The sequence below is a fragment of the Prionailurus bengalensis genome, chromosome C1 (genome assembly GCF_016509475.1).
Source record: "Prionailurus bengalensis isolate Pbe53 chromosome C1, Fcat_Pben_1.1_paternal_pri, whole genome shotgun sequence".
Classification (NCBI taxonomy): domain Eukaryota; kingdom Metazoa; phylum Chordata; class Mammalia; order Carnivora; family Felidae; genus Prionailurus; species Prionailurus bengalensis.
The window spans coordinates 92,163,740-92,184,441 of record NC_057345.1 but is presented as its reverse complement, the minus strand read 5'-3'; the positions used below and the strand labels follow the sequence as shown (position 1 = coordinate 92,184,441).

At 36.2% G+C, this 20,702-nt stretch overlaps 1 protein-coding gene across 1 annotated transcript in view; it reads left to right on the top strand.

Moving 5' to 3' along the window:
• VAV3 (vav guanine nucleotide exchange factor 3) overlaps positions 1 to 20,702 on the top strand; it is a 353,794-nt gene that overhangs the window by 290,422 nt on the left and 42,670 nt on the right. The gene's annotated exons all lie outside the window — the stretch shown is intronic.

Below are 20,702 nucleotides of genomic sequence, written 5' to 3'. Positions count from 1 at the left end.
CTATGAGTTTGAATTTTTTTTTAATGTTGTATAGTACATCATATAGTACATTCTTTTTTGTATGGCTTCTTTGAGATTAAACCATGTTGCTTTGTGTAAGATCATTCTTATTAAAAAAATTTTTTTAATGTTTACTTATTTTTGAGAGAGAGAGAGAGAGAGAGAGAGAGAGAGAGACAGGGTACGAACAGGGGAGGGGCAGAGGGAGAGGGAGACACAGAATCCAAAGCAGGCTCCAGGCTCTGAGCTGTCAGCACAGTGCCCGACGTGGGGCTCAAACTCACTAACTTTGAGGTCATGACCTGAGCCAAAGTCGGACACTTAACTGAGCCACCCAGGCACCCTAATGGCTCTTATTTTTAAAAACCGACTTATTGATTGTATTATTGGCATACAAAAAGCTGTACATATTTAATGTAAGCAACTTGACAAGCTTGGAGATAAACATAAATCCTTGAGGCCATCACCACAATTTATGCCATAAATCTATCCTTTACCTCCAAAAGTTTCACCCTGCCCGCTTTATTTATCTTTGTGATAAGAATAATTACCATCTAGCCACTTAGCAAACTTTTAAGTATATAATGCCGTATTATTAAATACAGACTCTGTGCTGTGCAGTAGATCTCTAGGACCTATTCATCTTGCATGACTTAAACTTTGTGCCCTTGGACTAAACTTTTCCCATTTCCACTTTCCATCAGCCCCTGGCAACCACCATTCTGTTCTCTATTTTTATGAGTTTGACTATTTTAGATTCTTTATGTAGACATAGCCAAGACATGGAAGTATCCTAATGTCCCTCAGTAGATTAATGGATAAATAAAATGTGGTATGTATACACAATGGGATATTATTTGACTTCCAAAAGAAGGAAATCCTGCCATTTGTAAAATCTTGGAAGAACTTGGAGGAAATTATGCTAAGTGGATGAAGTTTTTTTCTTTTTATTGCTTATTATCATTCCCTGTATGGATATAGCACAATTTATGTATCCTTTAGCCTACTGATGGATTTCATGTTATTACCAGTTTTTGGCTATTACAAATTAAGCTTCTATGAACTTTCAAGTATAAGTCTTTGTATGGACATATGGTCTCATTTTTAAGTAAATACTGAAAGGGGAATGGGTAGATGATATGTCTTTTCTTTTTTTCCAAAGGTGTTTTGGCCCTTCTGGGTGCTTTGTATTTCATATGATTTTAGAAACATCTTGTCAATTTCACCAATACAAGCTTTCTAGGATTTTTATTGAGATTGTGTTGAATTATAGATCAATATAAGAAAACTGACATCTTAACAATATTGAGTCTTCTGACCATTCAATGTGGTATATCTCTCATTTATTTAGGTCTTTGATTTCTCAGCAGTGCTTTATAGTTGTTAGAGTGAAGGAAGGATATACACATCTTTTGTCATATTTATCTCTATTTCATGTTTTATTTGATACTATTGTAAATTATGGTTTTAAATTTCAATTTTTGTTTATTGCTAGTGTATAGAAATACAATTGATTTTTATAAATTGATCTTTATCCTGCAAACTTGTTAAATTCACAGGAAATTTTTTCTATAAATTCTAGTAGATTTTTTTTAAATAGACACACAGTGTCAGTGAATAAACAGAGTTCTATTTCTTCCTTTGCAATCTGGATGCTTTCTATTTCTTTTTCCTGCCTTGTGACAATGGCTAGAATCTCCAGGAAATGTTGACTAGAATTATGGAAAAGGTATACTTGCTTTATTTCTGATCTTGGGGGGGGGGGAAGCATTAAGTTCTTTACCATTAGGTATGTACCCTTTGTCCAGTTGAAGATGTTCCATGCTAGACCTAGTTTTGTTGAAAGATTTTTTGTTTTTTAATCATAATTCATGTTGGATTTTGCCAAATGTTTTTTCTGCATCAGTGGAAATGATTTTATCATTTTTAAGCTTGTTAATATGGTGAATCACTGATTGATTTTTCAGATGTCAAACCAATCTTGCTTTCCAGAGATAAACCCCACTGGTAATGATATATTGTCCTTTTTATTTATTGTTATTTTCTTGTAATGTCTTTGTCCAGGTTTGGTGATAGTTTAACACTCGACAAATAGAATCAGCATTTTTTTTTCTTAAAGTATTTTATAGAATTTATTAGGGAAGCTAGCTAGGTCTGGAATTTCCTTTGCAGGAAGATTTTTTTTTTTTAATTACAAATTCAGTTTCCTTAGTAAATATATGTCTATGTGAGCTATCTATTTCTTTTTGAGTGAGCTTTGGTATTTTTTGTGTGGAATCTATAGTGATGTCACCTCTCATGTCTAACATAGGTAATTTATTTATTTGCTTTTTTTTTCCTAATCAGTTTAATTCGTCGCTTATGAATTTTATTGATCTCATACAACAAGGTTTTGTTTCATTGGTTCTATTGTTTTTCTGCTTCCTATTTCACTGATTTCTTCTCTGTTCTTTATTACTCCCTTTCTTCTGATTTTGGGTTTAAGATGTTCTTATTTTTCTAGTCTTTAAAGGTACTCATTGGTTTGAGAACTCCCTTTTCTGATATAGGCATTTAGTGCTATAAATTTGTAAGTTCTTTTTCTGATACCTAAAAAATTTTTGTGTGTGTTGCATTTTCATTTTTGTTGATGTTGAAATACTTACTAGTATTTCACTTTTTCACTTTCTTCTTCTGAGTCATTTAGAAGTGCATTACTTAGTTTCCAAATATTTGGGGATTCCCAGATATATTTCTCTTCTTAATTTTTAATTTAGTTCCATATCATAACAGAGTGTAGTTTGTAAGACTTAAATAATTTTAAGTTTATTAGGAATTGTTTTATGACCCAAAATATGGTATATCTTGATAAATGTTCTGTGTACACTTGAAAAGAATATGTTTTCTTCTTTTTTGGGTGGTGAGTGGGTTAGGATATTCTACAAATGCCAATTAAGTCAAAGTAATTGATAGTGTTGTTCAAATATTCTATATCCTTCTTTTTTTGAGAGAGAGAGAGAGTGAGCCTATAAGCGGGGCTGGGGGCTGGGGGGTGGGTGTGTAAGTGGGGGAGTGATAGGGAGAGAGAGAATCCCAAGCAGGCTCTGCACTGTCAGTGCAGAAATGGATGTGGGACTCCATCTGATGAACTGTGAGATCATGACCTGAGCCAAAACCAAGAGTCAGACACTTAACCAACTGAGCCACACAAGCTCGGTTCTATATTCTTAACAATTAAGGGCATCACCATTCAATCTACCACCATCCTATAATAAGGTCTGAAATCTTTGTATATTCTCCTCCCCCTCTCTCATCCCTTTCCACATCTCTTTTATCATCAAATGCTTCTCATTGTACCTTCTAAATCACTTTCAGTGCATTTCATCCTCTTCATCTCTGTTGTCACAGCCTAGTTTTTACTCTAGTCAACTGCTACATGACATCTGAGATCACCTCCTAACTGATCTTCTCCCCTCCAGACTTCATTTACCCTGGTTATCCTGCACACCACAGCAAAGTTCAGATGCGATTACATATAATTCCTTGTTAAAGTTTTGCAGTGTCTTGCTTCTGACCATGTAGAATTCACATTTCTTAACCTAAATGGAGGCGTTTGTGAATAAACACAGCTTAATCAGAAATAACATGCCTTTAAAAGAAGCAGTAGAGTGTACTTTTTAAGAACTTGGACTCAGGCAAGAATTCCTAGGTTCAAATTCCAGCTCTGCCAGGTTCCTAGCTGTGTGACTTTGTGCAATATTTAACCTCTCAGTGCCTCAATTCACTCATCTATAAGATGGGGTAATAATAGTATTCATTTTATAGAATTTCCATTAGCACTGTATGTGTTAATATATTAAAGTAAGCCTAGAACTGTACTTTGTACATAAAAAAATGTATAAGGAACATTAGTCGTTGGTGCTCTCGTTGTCATTATTATTATAAGAAAGGAATAAAAGAGAATTCTGTCCACTTTTGCCTGGCAATAGGAATAAGAGGATACATAAGACAGGAAGGGTTATGCAGAGGAGGCTCTGTTTGAACTGGTGGAGAGAGACAGACACGGGTGTGTAGGAATGATGAACACAAAGCATGTGGGTTTTTTGGAGGCAGCATATGGTTGGGTCATGTTTTTTGAGCCATTCACAATCTCTGTCTTTTGGGTGCATTTAGACCATTGCCAGTCAAAGCAGTTATTGAAATATTGGATTACTACCTACCTTATTCATTATTCTTTTTTATTTGTTGCTGTTTGTTACGTATTTCTCTTTTTGTCTTCTACTCTTTTTCTGCCTTTGGTGGTTTAAACTGATCGTCTTATATGATTGTGTTTTCTTTCTTAGCGGTTATACTTTTTTTTAATTTTTATTAGTGGTTTCCCTAGAGGTTACTATATAAAATTACAACTAATCCAAGTCCAGTTTCAAATAGCACTATACCACTTCCTTGGTAGTGTACGTACCTTATAATAACAGAGTAATCCAAATTCCTCCCTCCTGTCCCTTGTATCATTGCTATCATTAATGTCACTTATATGCAAACATACATAGCATGTACATACATATCAGGTATGTAATATGAAAGCATATATAGATATGAGCATACATAATTGAATACATTGCCACTGTTATTCTTTTGAACAAACTGTTATCTGTTAGATCAATTAAAAATAAGAAAACAGTTTTTATTTTTACCTTCACTTATTTTTTTCTTTGAGAATCTTCCTTTTTTAAGTAGATCCGTGTTCCTGACCAATAGTGTTTTCATTCTCTCTAAGGAGCGTCTTTGAACATTCTTGCAAGGCAGGTCTACTGGCAACAAATTCCTGCAGTTTTTGTTTGCCTGAGAAGGTCTTTATTTGTTCCTCACTTTTGAAGAATAATTTTGTAAGGTAGCGAATTCTATATTGGTGGTTTTTTTTTTCTCTCAGCCTTAACTATTTCACATCACTCTCTTCTTGCTTGCATGGTTTCCAAGGAGAAGTCTATACATCATTGTTCCTTTATATGTAAGGTGTTTTTGTTATTGCTTGTCTGGCATCTTTAAGGATTTGTACTTTGGGTTTCTGTAGTTTGAAACTGATATGCCCAGGTGGGTTTTTTGGCATTTATCCTGCTTACTATCATCTGAACTTCCTGAATCTTGGGTCTCGTGTCTGACATTAATTTTAACAAATCTCAGTCATTATTGTTTCAGGTATTTCTTCTCTTTGTTTCTTCTTCTGATATGCCCATTACGTACATATTACATCTTTTGTAGTTGTCCCCAAGTCTTGAATATTCTGTTGTTTTTCTCAGTTGTTTTTTTTTTCCTCTTTGTTTCTCACTTTGACAGTTACTATTGACATAATCTCAAGGTCAGAGATTGTTTGCTTGGCTATGTCCATTCTGCTATTAAGCCCATAGGAAGCATTCTTCATTTCTGTTACAGTATTGTTGTTGTTGTTGTTGTTGTTTATTTCTAGCATTTGTTTTAGGTTCATTCTTAGGATTTCTACCTCGCTGCTCACATTGCCCCTCTATTGTTACATCTTGTCCACTTTCTCCATTAGAGGCCTTAGCATATTAATTGTATTTGTTTTAAATTTCCAGTCTGATAATTCTGTCATTCCTGAATGTCTGCTTCAGATGCTTTCCATGTCTCTTCAGGTTGTGTTTTTTGCCTGTTGGTGTTCCTTGCAATTTTTTCTTCATAACCAGACATGATGTGCTGGGTGAAAGGAGCTGCTGTCTAGAGGACTTAGGGATGTGGTGGTGAGATGGAGGGGGAGGGGAAGTATTCTGTGGCCCTATGATTAGGTGTCAGTCTTTTAGTAAGCCTATGCCTCTGGACAATGAACTTCACAAGTGGTGTTTCTCAACTTTTTTCTCCCTGCAATGGTGGGACAAGATGGCTAGAGTGAGCCTTTCCCCAGGTCAGTTGGATGTGTTAACACCCCAGGAGATCAGGCTTCCCTTAAGTAGTTTCTCCAGAGAGCGGCGTGCTTTTTCCCCTTTGCCAGAAACTGAGGGGATTATTCTCCCATATTTACTACAGGATGATAAAAGAGATGTGGGGCTCCCCTAAGACTGATTCCCCCCTGGAATTTTAACTCTCAGAGCTGTGAGCACTGAGCCTCCAGCAATTTGTCAATTTAAGTTCAGGTTTTGCTATCCCAGTGCTGGCACCGAATCCCCCAGCAGTTTCTGCTAGTGAGGCTCTGCTTTGGCAAGCTGTGACTCCCTGTATTCACCTATCCATCTCTCCAGTCCTGGGGGCTGACATTTGTCCTGTGTCCTCCCCTCTCTTAGGGATCTAAGAAGAATTGTTGATTTTTTTTCAATCTGTTCAGCCTTTTACTTGTTAGGGCAGAGTGTTGACTTGCCCGCTCCTTACGTGGAAGCCCTTTTTACTAAATTGTATTGCCTCCTATTCTTTTTAGACCATAAGAAAGACATTATTATTTGTCATTTCCTCTCAGCAGCCTGGAAGCATGAAGCTTTTCTGGTGTGATGGGTACAATGGCTTTGGAAGCTCTTAGGAAAATTGTAAGAGAAATGAGACCATTGGATAACAAAATGCATGCATATGTCTGTTGAGAAGAAGATGTCTGATAGGAACAAGTAAGGCTAATGTCTAGAACAGAGCAAAACAATTAGCACATTTATTTCAGATCAGCAAATATATATTGAGTGTCAACTCTATAGTCAGTACTCAGACACTGTTCATGTTTCAATTATCAACTCCAATTATTGGTTCAACATTATGTCTCCTGTCTTTAGAAGATCCATTCATGCTGGCTGGGAGCTAGCAGTCTGTTTGAATTTTCAGAGATAAGCTAAAAGTTCATCTAATGTTTTCAACAAGGATGTCGCATGAGTCAAAATTGTCTTATGTGTACTTCTAAGCCATCAAAGGTTTTTTTTTTGTTTTTTTTTTGTTTTTTTTAGCCAACACATTCTAATTTAATCAACAAATTCTTAGTGAAAGAAGCAGTGGCACTGTGGGAAAACCCAATTCGGGTCATGCAGCTGTAGCCAAGTAACTGTATGGCTTGGGTCAAGTTATACCATCACTATATGGCTTAGTTTCTTCATTTGTTACATGATGGGGGCTGGACCAGAGCACTGCTCACCATTCTGAGTCACCTGAGGCTTTGCAATAATGTCAACACACAACCCCTCTTCCAGAAATTGGGGTACTGTTGGTTTGCTTTGAATCCAGTAATGAGTAGTTTCTTTAGAACCTTAGATAAAATCCATGTAAGACATTGACCAGGGTGATCCAATTAATTCCATGAAGTTATGGCATTCCCAGTTTAATCTTTGCCATTGATAGCAAACAAAATTATTAAACGTAACTATAAGAGAAGGTTTATAGTGAACTCAATACTTGGTGTCTGATAGTTACCAAATAAAGGAAACATTTTCAAAGAATTAGTATACAATTAAAATATATTTGAACAAACTTCGTACTGAACTTGATAGAAGTGTTTTCTTTGATTCAACAGGTACTTCACATCTTGACATCTCTAAAGCCATCATGATAAAATCAGCTTTTGTTTTATAGATAGTACATATGGAAGGTACATGAAGGAACCTGGTCTGAATGTACCCTTACTCAGTGGCATGATTCAGAATGACATGTTTTAAAAAATGCTGAACAAAAATCTTTCCACCTTTTGGGGTCTAAATGTATAAAGAATACTGCTGGTTTGGTCCTTTGAAGTCATGAGAGTTTGTAGGTATGCTTACAGTGGATCCATGTACTTTAATTTGTCAGTATTCATATTCAAAGAAGATAAGTACTTTATGGTTTGCATCCCAAAGGATGGGACTCCTATATTGTCTGTGTGTATATATATATGTGTGTGTGTGTGTGTGTGTGTGTGTGTGTGTGTGTGTGTGTGTATAGATATAGATATAGATATAGATATAGATATAGATATAGATATATAGATATATAGATAGTTACTGACAAAGTTACTGACCTTGCCATCTTTTGGCAGTATGACCTTAAATAGATTACCCTCAGTTTTACCATCTATAAAATGCATACAGAATAAAATAAATAATATATGAAAGAGGTCTAGCCCAGTGCTCATTAAACAGTAGCTTCTATTATTCATTCATCCAGATACTAACAGAATGCTTACTATATGTCTGACTTTGTGTTTTGTACTGGGATGATCGCAAAAAAAGTTTCCTAACCTTGTGGCTTAATGACCTAAAGAATGATAAAAGCTCAGGACAGGTGATGCAGCTGGTTTCCATGTTGAGCTTTATATTAATGGGTTTGTCATCATATTGTTACAAATATATGTAAAGTTAAAACTGTGGATAACAGTCTAGATTAGTTATTGGGTTGTTACAGTGGCTTTGCATTTTAATTTCAAAAATGTCTTTTGTACTAGATAAGCGCTTTGGCTTATTTGGAAATTTTCAAGAAATTATGCTTTTTAAACTAAACTGTTGTCTGTTTTTTCAAGTGAGTTACTTCACTCATTAGGGTAGAAAGTTGGATTTTATTGTAGACTGTCATGTTTTCTACATACTCTATATCCAGAGAATACAAATTATCCTCCACCCTCTATCAGGAACTTTCTATGAATAGCTATTAGAGTCTAGTCTGTATTATTATTATAACAACAGTAATTTCTAATGCTATCGAACTGAGTGGGTATCTGCGTTTTCATTATAACTTCTTTCAAACAATGAGTTGACAATTGAGCTGTAAAAATATTCTCTGTTCTGTCTTTGAAGGGATTCATTTTGGCAGCTTTTTCTTGTCATCTTTGTTGTCTTCTTTCTCTTTCCTTGAAAGTTCTATAAAATTATCTTCAAGTGAAATGAATGTAAAGTAGGAAATTGGCCATTTAGAGTATGTTTCCTACTGCAGGTGTAAGGCATAGTTTTTATGGAGAGTAAGGACATATGGAACCATTCTGATCATGTCACTGAACTGATCATAAACCTGTTGCTTTAAGTGATTTCAGTATGTGATAATAAGGATTTAATGGCTAAGGAGAACATCCTTCATGCTGAAAAGAGACTGTTCCTATTAAAAGTTTTATTTTCCACAGGAGAGATACAGATTAAACTTACTAGAGAGGGAGAGAGGGCAAGAGAAAGAAACAAACAAATGTAAAATCATGCCATGCCATCTATGGGTTTTGTTTTTGTTTTTAGATTTTTTTTTACAATAGAGAGTTTTAAGTATTTTCTTCTTAGAATAAAGCTTATGAAACAATGAGGATCCTGTGCTATTTCATGGGGTTTTATTTGTTCCTTTGTCATTTATGAATACCCAAATGTTCCACAGGGAGAATTTTGTAAGCTAATTGGAACCAAAAAGCAATTATAGGAAGTAGAACTGTAATCAGTGTGCCAAAAATATATATTTTTATCCACAATGAAAGTTAAATAACCTAGAAAATAGTTGTGATACTTCACACTTGCAAATCATGCATCTACATGATCTTTATTCTAAGAAGTGAAAATGTTTTTACACACCTTCTGATTAATTCACAGAAATCTCCATAAAGAGGGTAAATTAGAATTGTGGTTTTAAAGGGCCAGATTTGTCATCCATCTATGTAAGATGGCATTTGTAGAATTAAAATTAGACTCTGTTTCAGACTTGTTGTCTCCTGCCTTAGTTCTGTTTGTTAGACTATCCTACCTTTGTTTTGGGAGAGACAGTTATAATTTTTAACACCTCTAAAGAAAACAGATTTTTAGAGGCAGTTTAGTTCTTTTTTGGTAGAACAATTAGGAAATACAACATTGCTTTATGTAGAAGTTCTTCCTTTTTTAATTTTTTTTAACTCTTTGCCTCAAAAGAAAAACTAAAAAGTCAGACAATAAATAAAGCTTGGAGAAAGCTTGGGAGATTCTCCGCAGGGAAGCATTCCTACTCATACTGCCTCCATAGGCAAGGAGCCTGGGAGAAGGGTGGTTCTTGACTTGGCCATGGGCAAGAAGGTGTTAAATTCCCCTTTGCTATCATCTTAGCCCTCAAGCACAGTGGTCATGGTTGAGTTTGCATGCAGCAGATGGACCATTGTCTTAGTTTACCATGTAAAGAAATTTTACTTCCCATATGCCTACTATATTTAGTGTTCAGACAATCCAATTTTTTAACAGATATATTTTCCTCATTTTAACCTGGAAAAAAATAAGGGTTCAATTGGGAGGAATCTTTTTCATAGGAGACATGTTTTTTCTCAAACCTTTAGCCATTGATTCGTAGTTTACATTCTGCCTGAATTTTCCCTTCTACCTCCCATTCTCTTAGCTAAATCCTTCTTTACTATCAAGCTCGATTTTGAGGTTACCTCCTTTGAGGTCTTCTCTGAACCAGAGAGCTTCTACCATAACACTTTTAGTGGGTCTTTATGGTCTGTTCATTCTTCTCCCTGCCTGGTTAGAGCACCCTAGAAAGATAGGAACTATGGCTTTCATATCTTTAGTGTTGAGCATAAAGTAGGCATTCAGTCCATGAATAAAGCTGTTCAGAGCTGCTATTTCTGTATGTTATTTACAAGTTTTCAAATTTATTGTTTATGAACCCAAATTACACTTTATGATGTTATCTGAAAGACCATTAAAATATTCATTCATCTTGTCAGATTTAAATTTATCTTTGTTCTCTCAGAATAGTCTTAAAGCTATTTAACCTTATGTCCTCGAATTCCTCATCTATAAAATGGAGATTTTAGTACTTAAATGATGCACAAGGGTTTCGTAAAAATCATAGGAAGTAAACTTGAAAGAAAATTGAAAAGAAGAAAAAGTGTATTTCTGTATGGCTAATGATGTTGATAGATATACTTCATTTTCCAGAAGTGGGAAAATTGTTTTTTTTAATTAAAAAAATTTATCTTCCCCATGTTTAATATGAAGAGTCCCACTAACATATATAAGCTCATAGACGACTACTCTGCCCTCCCAATTTCTGTACCCAATTCCTGAAATTTCTTTAATAACATATTAAACTTTTTACTCATAATTAAATATAAAAGCACAAGTGATAAATTCTGAAGGGAATAGTTAATGTAAATAAATAGGTAAGATCATGAGCCCTTTACTCAGAGCAAGGTTGGATGAGGAAGGCCTAAGATAGCCCAAGGAGAGTGAAGGAGATTGAGAAGGAAACCGAACAGGGGTTTACAGAAAACAAACTTGGCTTAGGGATTAGTTTGCTTACTTGTGGACTCGACTGTAGGAACTATTGACCTTTTGTGTTGAGAGCCTTAAGCAATCTGTCCTGTAACCCAGGCCCTGCCCAGAAATCCTCCAAGGCTCAGAAAGAGAGCTGCAGTGGAACGGAGTTAGTAGGTGTTTTTTCCCCGACATCTCTCCCTGCAACTTTATAGTAGCCAAATCATTTCAAAGGAGACTTTTCCTTTGCTCTACGTGAAGACTTTTTGGATTTCTTCTAGATCACACAGGAATATTAGCTACGATAGAATTTTCTAAAACTATATTTTTTTTCTCCTGATGTAAAATTCAGGTGTTAGGCTGCATCATAATCAGAGGCAAATAAAAACACAGACAAAAAATTTTTTAAAGAATAAAAATCTTTGTGAAGAAAACTGATTCTTGACATCAAAAGGCTCATTGCTTTGTCATTGTAATCCATAGAATAAACATCTCTGGGAACTGTTTTTTACCCATTCAGGTTCCTACTGCAGAGCATTTCTTTGTGAATCCCAAACTTGGTCTTGATCGTCTTAGTGATACCTTTTTAAGCAGTGCCAGAGCACAGTTTTAAGGTATTCCCCAGTTAAACTTGGCTTTGCTTCTAAACTGCCTCTCAGCACTTGTCCGTCCCTTCTATAAAATCAGGAGAAGCCAAGGCAGAATTGAAATTGTGGATGTAGGGGTTAAAAAGCTATGTGAAAATAGTACAGTTTATTTGGTAATAGTATGTCATGCAGTCATGAGACCTTTATTTTGACAGGTGTTTACCTCAAAATATTGCATTAAATCAGGGTGCCTAATTACAGGGAAGAAGAAAAAGGCAGAGCGTGACTGTAATAGAACAGGGGAGGCCTGGGAGAGATGATTATAGACGATAATAGACATTAGTGAAGGCCCGTAAGAAACATTGTCCCTGGGTGAATGCCAACTGGCTTTGATTGAATAGATCATAAACTGAGTTTGCAGGAATGTTTCCAAGTATACACACTGTATTGTGGGAATTGGCAAACCTCCTGACAAAGTAGGTGAGGTCCTAATTGTTAATTCTCAAGATGGGCATTTTTAGTTAACAGCTCTTAACTTGTACTTTTCCTATGTTTGGTACAGGGCAAAATGTAGGTTATAATCTACCTGGAGGAGGACACTGCTGTCTAAGGAGAAGTTTAGACCGTGAAGTATTACCTCCTTTTTATCCCAATGGAAAGTAACATCATTAAGGGGACAGTTCTGAGAAATTCTGTTGTGTACTTTTTCTTCCATTATCTTATTACCATATAAGCGGCATTCTGCCATAATTACTACAAGTGTTTCAATCACAGAATACCTTCAGTGGACCATCAGTCTGAAATTACACCTGATATAACTGTTGATTTGACAGCACGAGTGGTTTCAATAGAGTGTACACAGGCATGTGGCCTTAAGGCTATGTTTCAAATAATTTGTCAAATTATAACATATTGGATTTTAATTATTCATGGTAATTTGAATTCCTGAAGAGTGAATGAATGAATGTAATTTCTAAAAAGTCAATCCTGTGTACCCTGGAAAATAGAGGACTTTACACCAAGTTAAAATGAAAGTCATTTAGGACCTGAAATGTTGTTATCTTCTATAAATAAGTGTAATCAGATTAAATTACTGACATACTATTCCTAATTAAAAATTTGTGGATCAAATACGTCTTGGTAACAGTAACTGACTGGAGAACTATAGGGACTTAGGAAAAGTGCTCATATAAGCAAAGCACTTTGGTGGTAAAAGACACCTCAGAAATCCTTGGGTCAAACTCTGTCATTTCACAGGGGAGAATATTGAAGCCATGAAAGGTTAAATGACTTACTCAAGGATCAGAAGAACAGGAATAGAACATCAGACTCCCAACTGTCTATGCATATCAAATTATTACCTCATAGATTTTTTTCTCTAATCCAGAATTCTGTAAAAATCTACAAAAATAACCAGAGCAAAGCTAATTAAGGAAACATTATCTGAATGAGATCCTTGAAGATGGTAACCAAGCTTATTCATTTTTAATCCCCTAGGATGTAGCATAATGCCTCACACATATTAGGTAGTCAGTACACTTTTCATTATAGCAGTAATTTTGTTCTTAGTAGAAAGGAAATTCTTTTAAAATATCTAATTCTTAGTAGAAAATTACTTAGGAGAAAAATATCTAATGCTGCCATGACCATTTGACGTGGATGGTGCTTCGTGATCACTTAGGACTAAAATCACCAAGGATAAGAAAACATCCATTAGTAGTTTGCCAAGAAAAACAATTTTCTGTATTTTGGACCTTTGTCAAGCCTGGTTTACTTTTTCAGTTATATGGCCTCTCCCCAAATAGGATTTCTTCCAAGATGTGGTAGAACCTTGTTCTTCTATCCAGATTTTGTATTAAGTAACCACTTAGGACTTGGCTTACCTACATGCAGATTGGTTTTTGCTTGCTAAAATTTTTTTTTATTTCATCAAAGATATTCTCTTGTTTAATTCACCAGAAAATCAGAGTTACAAGATTTTGGTTCAGGATTACATCATGTACAATATCTTACCTAGTGAGACTTTAGAGGAAAAGCCTCAAGACGCCCAAAACAAGAGAGTTCCCTTCCCTGCTAGAGAAATCCAGGAACCCCATAGAATACATTTTTTGGATAACAAGAAAAATGTTCTGCAAAGTCTCAAGCTGCTGTTACATTCATCTCACATATAATAAGTGTAGAAATATAGCTTATGGCTTTTTAGTGGGGTTTTTTCTTAGTGTACATTTCACAACTTTAAAATTTTTTTAGAGTTTTTGACACTTCCTTCTGCCAAAATCTCAGTGATGTAGTAAACACAAACAATTTTGCATGCATTCAAAAAGACATCACATATAATCGAGGCTTTTGTCATATGTTTTGATGATTCGATGCAATTATAAACCCTTACAGATTGGAGGTAAATTTAATTTCAAAGATCCTAGACCAAGATGCAAGCTTTTAAAAGTTATTCGGAATTCTCAGCCCATGACAGCCACTTAACTGCAAATGAACAAGGCTAGGAATATGAATTTTATATAGTCTTTTGAAAAACTTTGGAAGTGTATGCATTGGACAAAAGTTAAAGATCCTATTCTCTTTTGACTAGCAAATGATAAAAACACATGGCTGTGGTTTTGTTCTTATGTGCGTGCATGAGTATTTTGGAATTCATTGTAATGACCATTCAGTATAACCCTATGCATTATGCTTGGCAAATCTTCAAGTTGTTCACTGGTGGAAAAATGTATACCTTACTCATCAGGTAAGAAACAGTTAATGATAAAAGAATGTGTGTACTTGGAAGAATACATGGGCACATTTGAGATAAAGAAATGGACTCTCTGAATGTAGTATTTATGGTTCAAGATTTTGAGAATCTGTGTTACTTGTGGCCTAGCAAACTGTCTTAAGTATAAGGAGGATGGTGAGACTATTCACTAGGCTAGGCTTTTCTGTGGTAATAACACATGAATAGCCAACAAAAAAAACTTTTGACCTGAGAAAATTGATTGGGAATAATCAAAAAGCAGTATTGTGGGGAAAAAATAGAAAATTGTTATTTTTAGCATTCATCAAGTGCTTTCACACATGTTAATTCTTTGATCTTTGTATTACCCTAGTGAGGCATGTGTGGCAGATCTTGTCATCATTCTTGTTTTACCACTGAGATTTGCCTAAGGTCACACAGTTGTTGTTTTTTTAATAGCAGAGCTGGAGAGAGAATGACCTCTTCCAGTGCCACATCCCTACTGTGTGGTAATGACTTTCTGTGTTTTCCAAGGACTAGCACTGGTGTATATCTAACTGATAACAATTGTTACAGTATGATGGCAGCTAGGATCGCAGATGGCCCCTTAACCAAAGGTCGGTTTCAGACAGGATCTTTGTCCTGGTCTTCTCTCCTTTTCCTGTCCTTTGCATGTACTCACAAAGCCTGTCAGGATAATTGCAAAAATAGTGTGTGGTACAAGCTATCCGTCATCTTTCCATCCATCTGGTCAGTAAATTAATTTGTGTATTTGCCTATATTCCCACAATTCATGGCTACCCTGTCTGTTTTCTTCCCCCACATACTCAGACTGTACATTTCTGACAGTGAGAGAGGACTGGGTAGGGTGACAGTTGCTCTGGCCATTTACCCATGTGTGATAAATTGCTTAGTAATCTCCACAGCACCTTCATGCATACGTTGAAAGTGTTTAGGGCATTGTAACTGGGGAAAATCTCCAATCTTTCATAAATAACCATTAATCTGTCCCTTTTAAATTCAGCTTTCCACATCTGTTTCAAATTGTTCAGTGCTATTCCAGGAGTGCATTAAAGCTCCAATCCAGGTGGTATTAAGGGGATAAATGAGCCACAGGGAAAAGACACTCTGTATTTTTCTTAAAGCAATTCTTGCTCCTTTTTTGCAAAGTTAGGAGCCAAGCAATTTACGATTAAGATTTTTGGAGGATATCCTCTATCATTTTAAGCCATCCTTGTCTATGGGTTTTAAAAAGGCAGCTTTAGCTGTGCCTTGCTAGCATACATTAATGTTTTACTCTGTACGGGTAGATGTAAATACCTTTCTATGAGCAAATTTAAAGTCATTTTAATTCATTATGGTTCACTGTGGATTCTTGTTGGGGAAAAATGACCTATAACCTAAAAATGAAAAAATTTCAGCTAGAAGTAAGGAAGTGTCTGAATGTGCATTTACATTTGTGATATTCAGGAATTTCAGAGAAAGTTATCAATAATTCTAGTTTAACACATTTTTGTAAAGGAAGCAACTCGCTTTTCAGGACAGAAGTCATTATTTTATGAAATGTCAATAGTATTTTGTGTCTGCTCTACTTTTATTTAATGAAAATTATAAAAGTACATCTTTTCTTACTGTGAATAGCCCATGACGTGTTTTCTCAAGTACTTTCCAAAGAAAATATGTTCTTAAGACTTAACTAATCTGTACTGTGTTAGATTTACAAAAGTCACATCACGTAATTTAGAGAATGCCCTGCAGAAAAAATGCGTATGAAGACGGCACCGTATGGTACGTCAGATGACATGTAGCAATGAAACAGGAATGTTTTCAAATTGACCTTGAAGAAGTTAAGGGACTCCCAGGAACGAATGTCAGACAGGAGGATAACTGAAAGATTTCCTATCCCTGGCATTTGTAAGAGGCATAAAAGGAACGACAGGTTGATTTTCTGACCCAGAATACAGTGCCCACACCAGAATGTAAAGAAGAAGAAAATTCAGCTGCATGCCTCTCATCAAAGTTAGTAAAAATTTCATAAATAGATCATCACATAAAGTGCACAAAATCATTGGCTTTGAAAATGGTTTATTTCATCGCAACAGTCTGGTGTTCCATCCACGCGTAGGGGATTGACAGCTTCTCCACCCATTGGCATTAATGAATTATCAATGTACATCCCACACACATCCACCAGGGAAGCAAAGACACTCCTCCTACACATTACTTTGTTTTTAAATCTTCCAAATGTTGTAGGACGGTTATTACCTTAATAAGTGGAAAATCATTGAATACAGCTCATATTCTCTCCCATAGCTAAAACTGACATCTCATAGGAATTAGTGAGGAAATGCAGTTTTATTCATGTGTTAAGATATGTTACATTATCTCTCACTTCTTTGTCATCTCAGGGAAACCTAAGACCATTAAAGAAATGTAACCTGCATTGCTATGCTAAGGCATTTCATTAAGGAAAGAACAATTCAGAATGACCTTGGTAGTCTGTTGAGTGAAAATTTCCCCCTCCTGAGAGAACTCCAGTCGTGTTCTTGAAATGCAGTGAAAAAGAACAAAATGGTTGTTGATACAGTAACCATATGTCCTGGTTTACCCATAACGGTCCCAATTTATACCTTGTGTCCTGACATCATTATTAATCACTACCCTTTCCTCTCAAAAGATCCTGGTTTGGGCAGAAAATTGCATGTTCACCCTAGTTTTAGAACATTTCTTACACAACTATGCCCCTTCCCCTACTGTCTAGGACAGTTAGAGTTCCCATTCATGCTTTTCAGGTAGAACTCTTGGTTTTACAAAGGAAGAAAGACAAAAAAGGGGAACCAGTCCATGCATCTTCAGAAACTATAAAATTCGTTACTGTGTCTTTTACTCTTGCATTCTTTGTGTTCTTGCCTCCTTTCTCTCTCTTTTATGCATTGCCTTCTTCAACACAGTGTGTACTTACATAAAATGTCAGAGACAGGTCAAGCAATGCCACTATAAGAATATTTTCATATAGAAACAGTTTAATGCTGCTCAGTGCTTGACACAGTATAAAAGGAAAGTGTGGTGTGTTTTATTCTTTCCAGCTAAGAGGATTTGGAGGTCATGCTACTCATTGACATAGGACTATCAGATTGAGAAATACCTCAAATTATAGACATTTGCTAAATGCTTACTATGCATTTGGCACTCTCTTGTAAAAGAAAAAAATGATGAAGATATTGTCCTGGTTTCAAAGAATTCAGTCGAGTAATGGAGAAGACCATGCAGAGCAAGAATGACATCCATGTGGTGGTATAGCACTCCTAGTATGTGAAGGTGCAGTAGAACAGGGTGAGATTACATCTGCACCTGCAGACTGATGATGGTTTTAGAGAAGAGATGACAGATTAGTGTGTGCACCAAGATTTGGTGGAGGAATAAGTCCAAGTATCATTCTATATTTGGGGGACCCTGTGTTTTGTTTTGGGGAAATAAGTGGGATTTTGTTGGCCAACAGGCGCTGTCACAAAGTATCTCTGCTTCTCTTTACTTTCCATAGATGAGACCATTTGTTCTTTTTCTGATGAAGAATGTGAATTGACAGTTCACCATTCTTACAATAGCTATCATTTTCCATCTTGTTGATTTATCTTCAACTACAGTTTTGAAAGACCATCATAAAGCTGTCTCTTTGGCTTCTCCCCTGCAAAATAGACTTATTTCCCTTAGTGCACTCTTATTTTACTTTTTAAACAGTCACCCTTATCCTTTTCTCTTCTGAGTCTTCTCCTGTGTATGGCTCCCACACACATACCCATATATATTGTACTCAAGTAGCATTGCAGTGCATTTATGTAAAAAGGTCTGGCAAGGCATACAGCCCCCCACAAATCATACTTGTTTACTTGTACCTCTGCGTCATGCCTAAAATAAATAAAGCACTCAGAGGATGCAGTCAAATGAGAGCAACACTTCATTCCAACCTTAGAGCTACTGTGTTTTCATCACCCTCTAGTCTGTGACTCTCCTCCCTCTGGTGCATCCTTCCTGCCTCCTGGTTACACTAATTCCTTTAAGTTCTGTTTTCTATCTTCTTCTATCTACAGTTTCCTCCATGACACTCCTGCTCCATTGACTTTAAGTTTCCCCTCTGTATAATTGCCATTAAATCCAGGTTATGTGTTCGGATGGATTATATCATCACTTCCATTATTGACATTCCCCCTGGTTTTTAACTCCCATGGTCTTCTCTTCCTCACCCACTCCTCAGGCAAGCCCCACAGACTGTGGTGCAGTAATGTCTCCAGCAAAGGTCCCCTTTCTCTCTTACCATGATACAGTCCTCTAATGATATTCTCACCTACCAAGCCATGCCCATCTTGCACATGGATGCCAGTTTACTTCTTCTACAACACATAACCCCTTCATGGAAACCCCCTCACCAGTGATAAATTCAGATGTCTCTGTCAAACTGGCTCCCTGCAACCTTTTAGCTCTATTTTCCTCTGTCCTCCTCTATGAGTCTAATGCTTGTGTAGAGAGGCAGTGCTGAGCTCTGAACTTAGAACATCTGAATTTGAAATCTGGTTCTGTCACTTTCTGGCTCTGTGATCATGGGGTGATCATTTAACTTCTCTGTGCCTCATTTTCCTCACCCATAAAATGGGGATAGTAATTGGGCCTATCACAAAGAATCATTGTAAGGATTATGAAATGCTCAGAGCAGTGTGTAGCATACAGAAAGGGCCCAATGAGTATAAGCCATTATTAGACTCCATTTGCTTTTCCTATACACAACCTATATTTTCATATCCCTATGACTTTCTCATGCTTTATTTTGTTTTTGGAATGTTTTCCTCCATTTTCATCTCTATTCATTCAAACCCTGGACATTTTATGTTCGTATTCCCCCTCCCTCTTCCATGCAGCTTTCAGGCAAATATTGAAAACATCTCTCCAATTTCCATAGCCTCTCTTCTGCACCTAACAGTGTTTGGCCCTTTCAACCTTATATTATAATTATGTGTATACGTATCTTTCCTCTGAAAATATAGAGGAAACAGAAACTGACCTATGAAATTGTGCATTTCCTCAGTGCCTAACCAAATTAATATTAGATACTGTATTTGTTGAATAAATGAATATTCCACTTGTTCACTTACCTTTTCCCTGATACACAAGTGCAATACAGTTTTAGAAACTTGCCCAAATTAACATCTTTTCTTTGCTTATTTAATTGATTTCTCTTTGTCCTAACCCCACCCTTCCCCCTTTTCAACTACACTTCCCCTTTCTTCCCCACTCCCTTCCTGCCTCTTCCCTTTTCTTCTTTTCTTCCTCCTCCTCATTTTCTTTAACTCTGTATTCCCACTTTGTAAAATTTTCTCAACAACCTCATAGCCAAGCTGTCTGGGCACAAAGGGATACTGCTTCAGGAGGGAAATATTTTATCATTTTTTGTTACTCTTCTTTGTCAAAAATAACTGAGCATGTGACATCCAGTCATAATGCTATTTACTCATCTGCATTACTGAGAATCGGGCAATTGTTAAATAGCAAATAAAAATAAGCCCAATTTTTAGACAAGGAGAAGTAATCTCCCAAGCACTTTTAAATTCCATGCTCTGATTGTCACCCTGTGTTTTGAGTATAATTTGTCTTTCCAGAGAAGGGAAACAACTGTAGGTTTAGTGTCATGAGATTCTTTGTGTGTGAAGTAAAACAGAATGTTACGTTGTTTCAGGTGTGCAACATAGTGATTTGACAGGTCTGTATGTTGCGCTGTGCTACCATCTATCACCTTACAGCACTACTACAATACCATTGACTGTGTTCTCTATGTTGTACCTTGTATTCTGGTGACTTACCCATTCCATAACTGGAAGCCTGTATCTCCTACTCCCCTTCACCCATTTTGCCCATCCCCATCCCTCTACCCTGTTCCCACTGGCAATGATCAATTTGTTCTCTGTATTTATGGGCTTATTTCTGCTTTTTGTTCATTTGTTTATTTAGAGTCTACATAAGTGACATCATATGGTGTTGGTCTTTCCGTGACTTAATTTGCTGCCGAAGATGGCAAGATCTCATCCATTTTTATGTCTGAGTAATATCTCATTGTATGCATACACCACATCTTCTTTATCCGTTCATCTATCAGTGGACGCTTGGGTTGCTTCCATATCTCGGCTGTTGTAAATAATACTGGAATAAGCCTAGGGGTGCATATATCTTTTCAAATTAGTGTTTTTGGGTTTTTTGGGTTAATACCCAGTAGTGGAATTA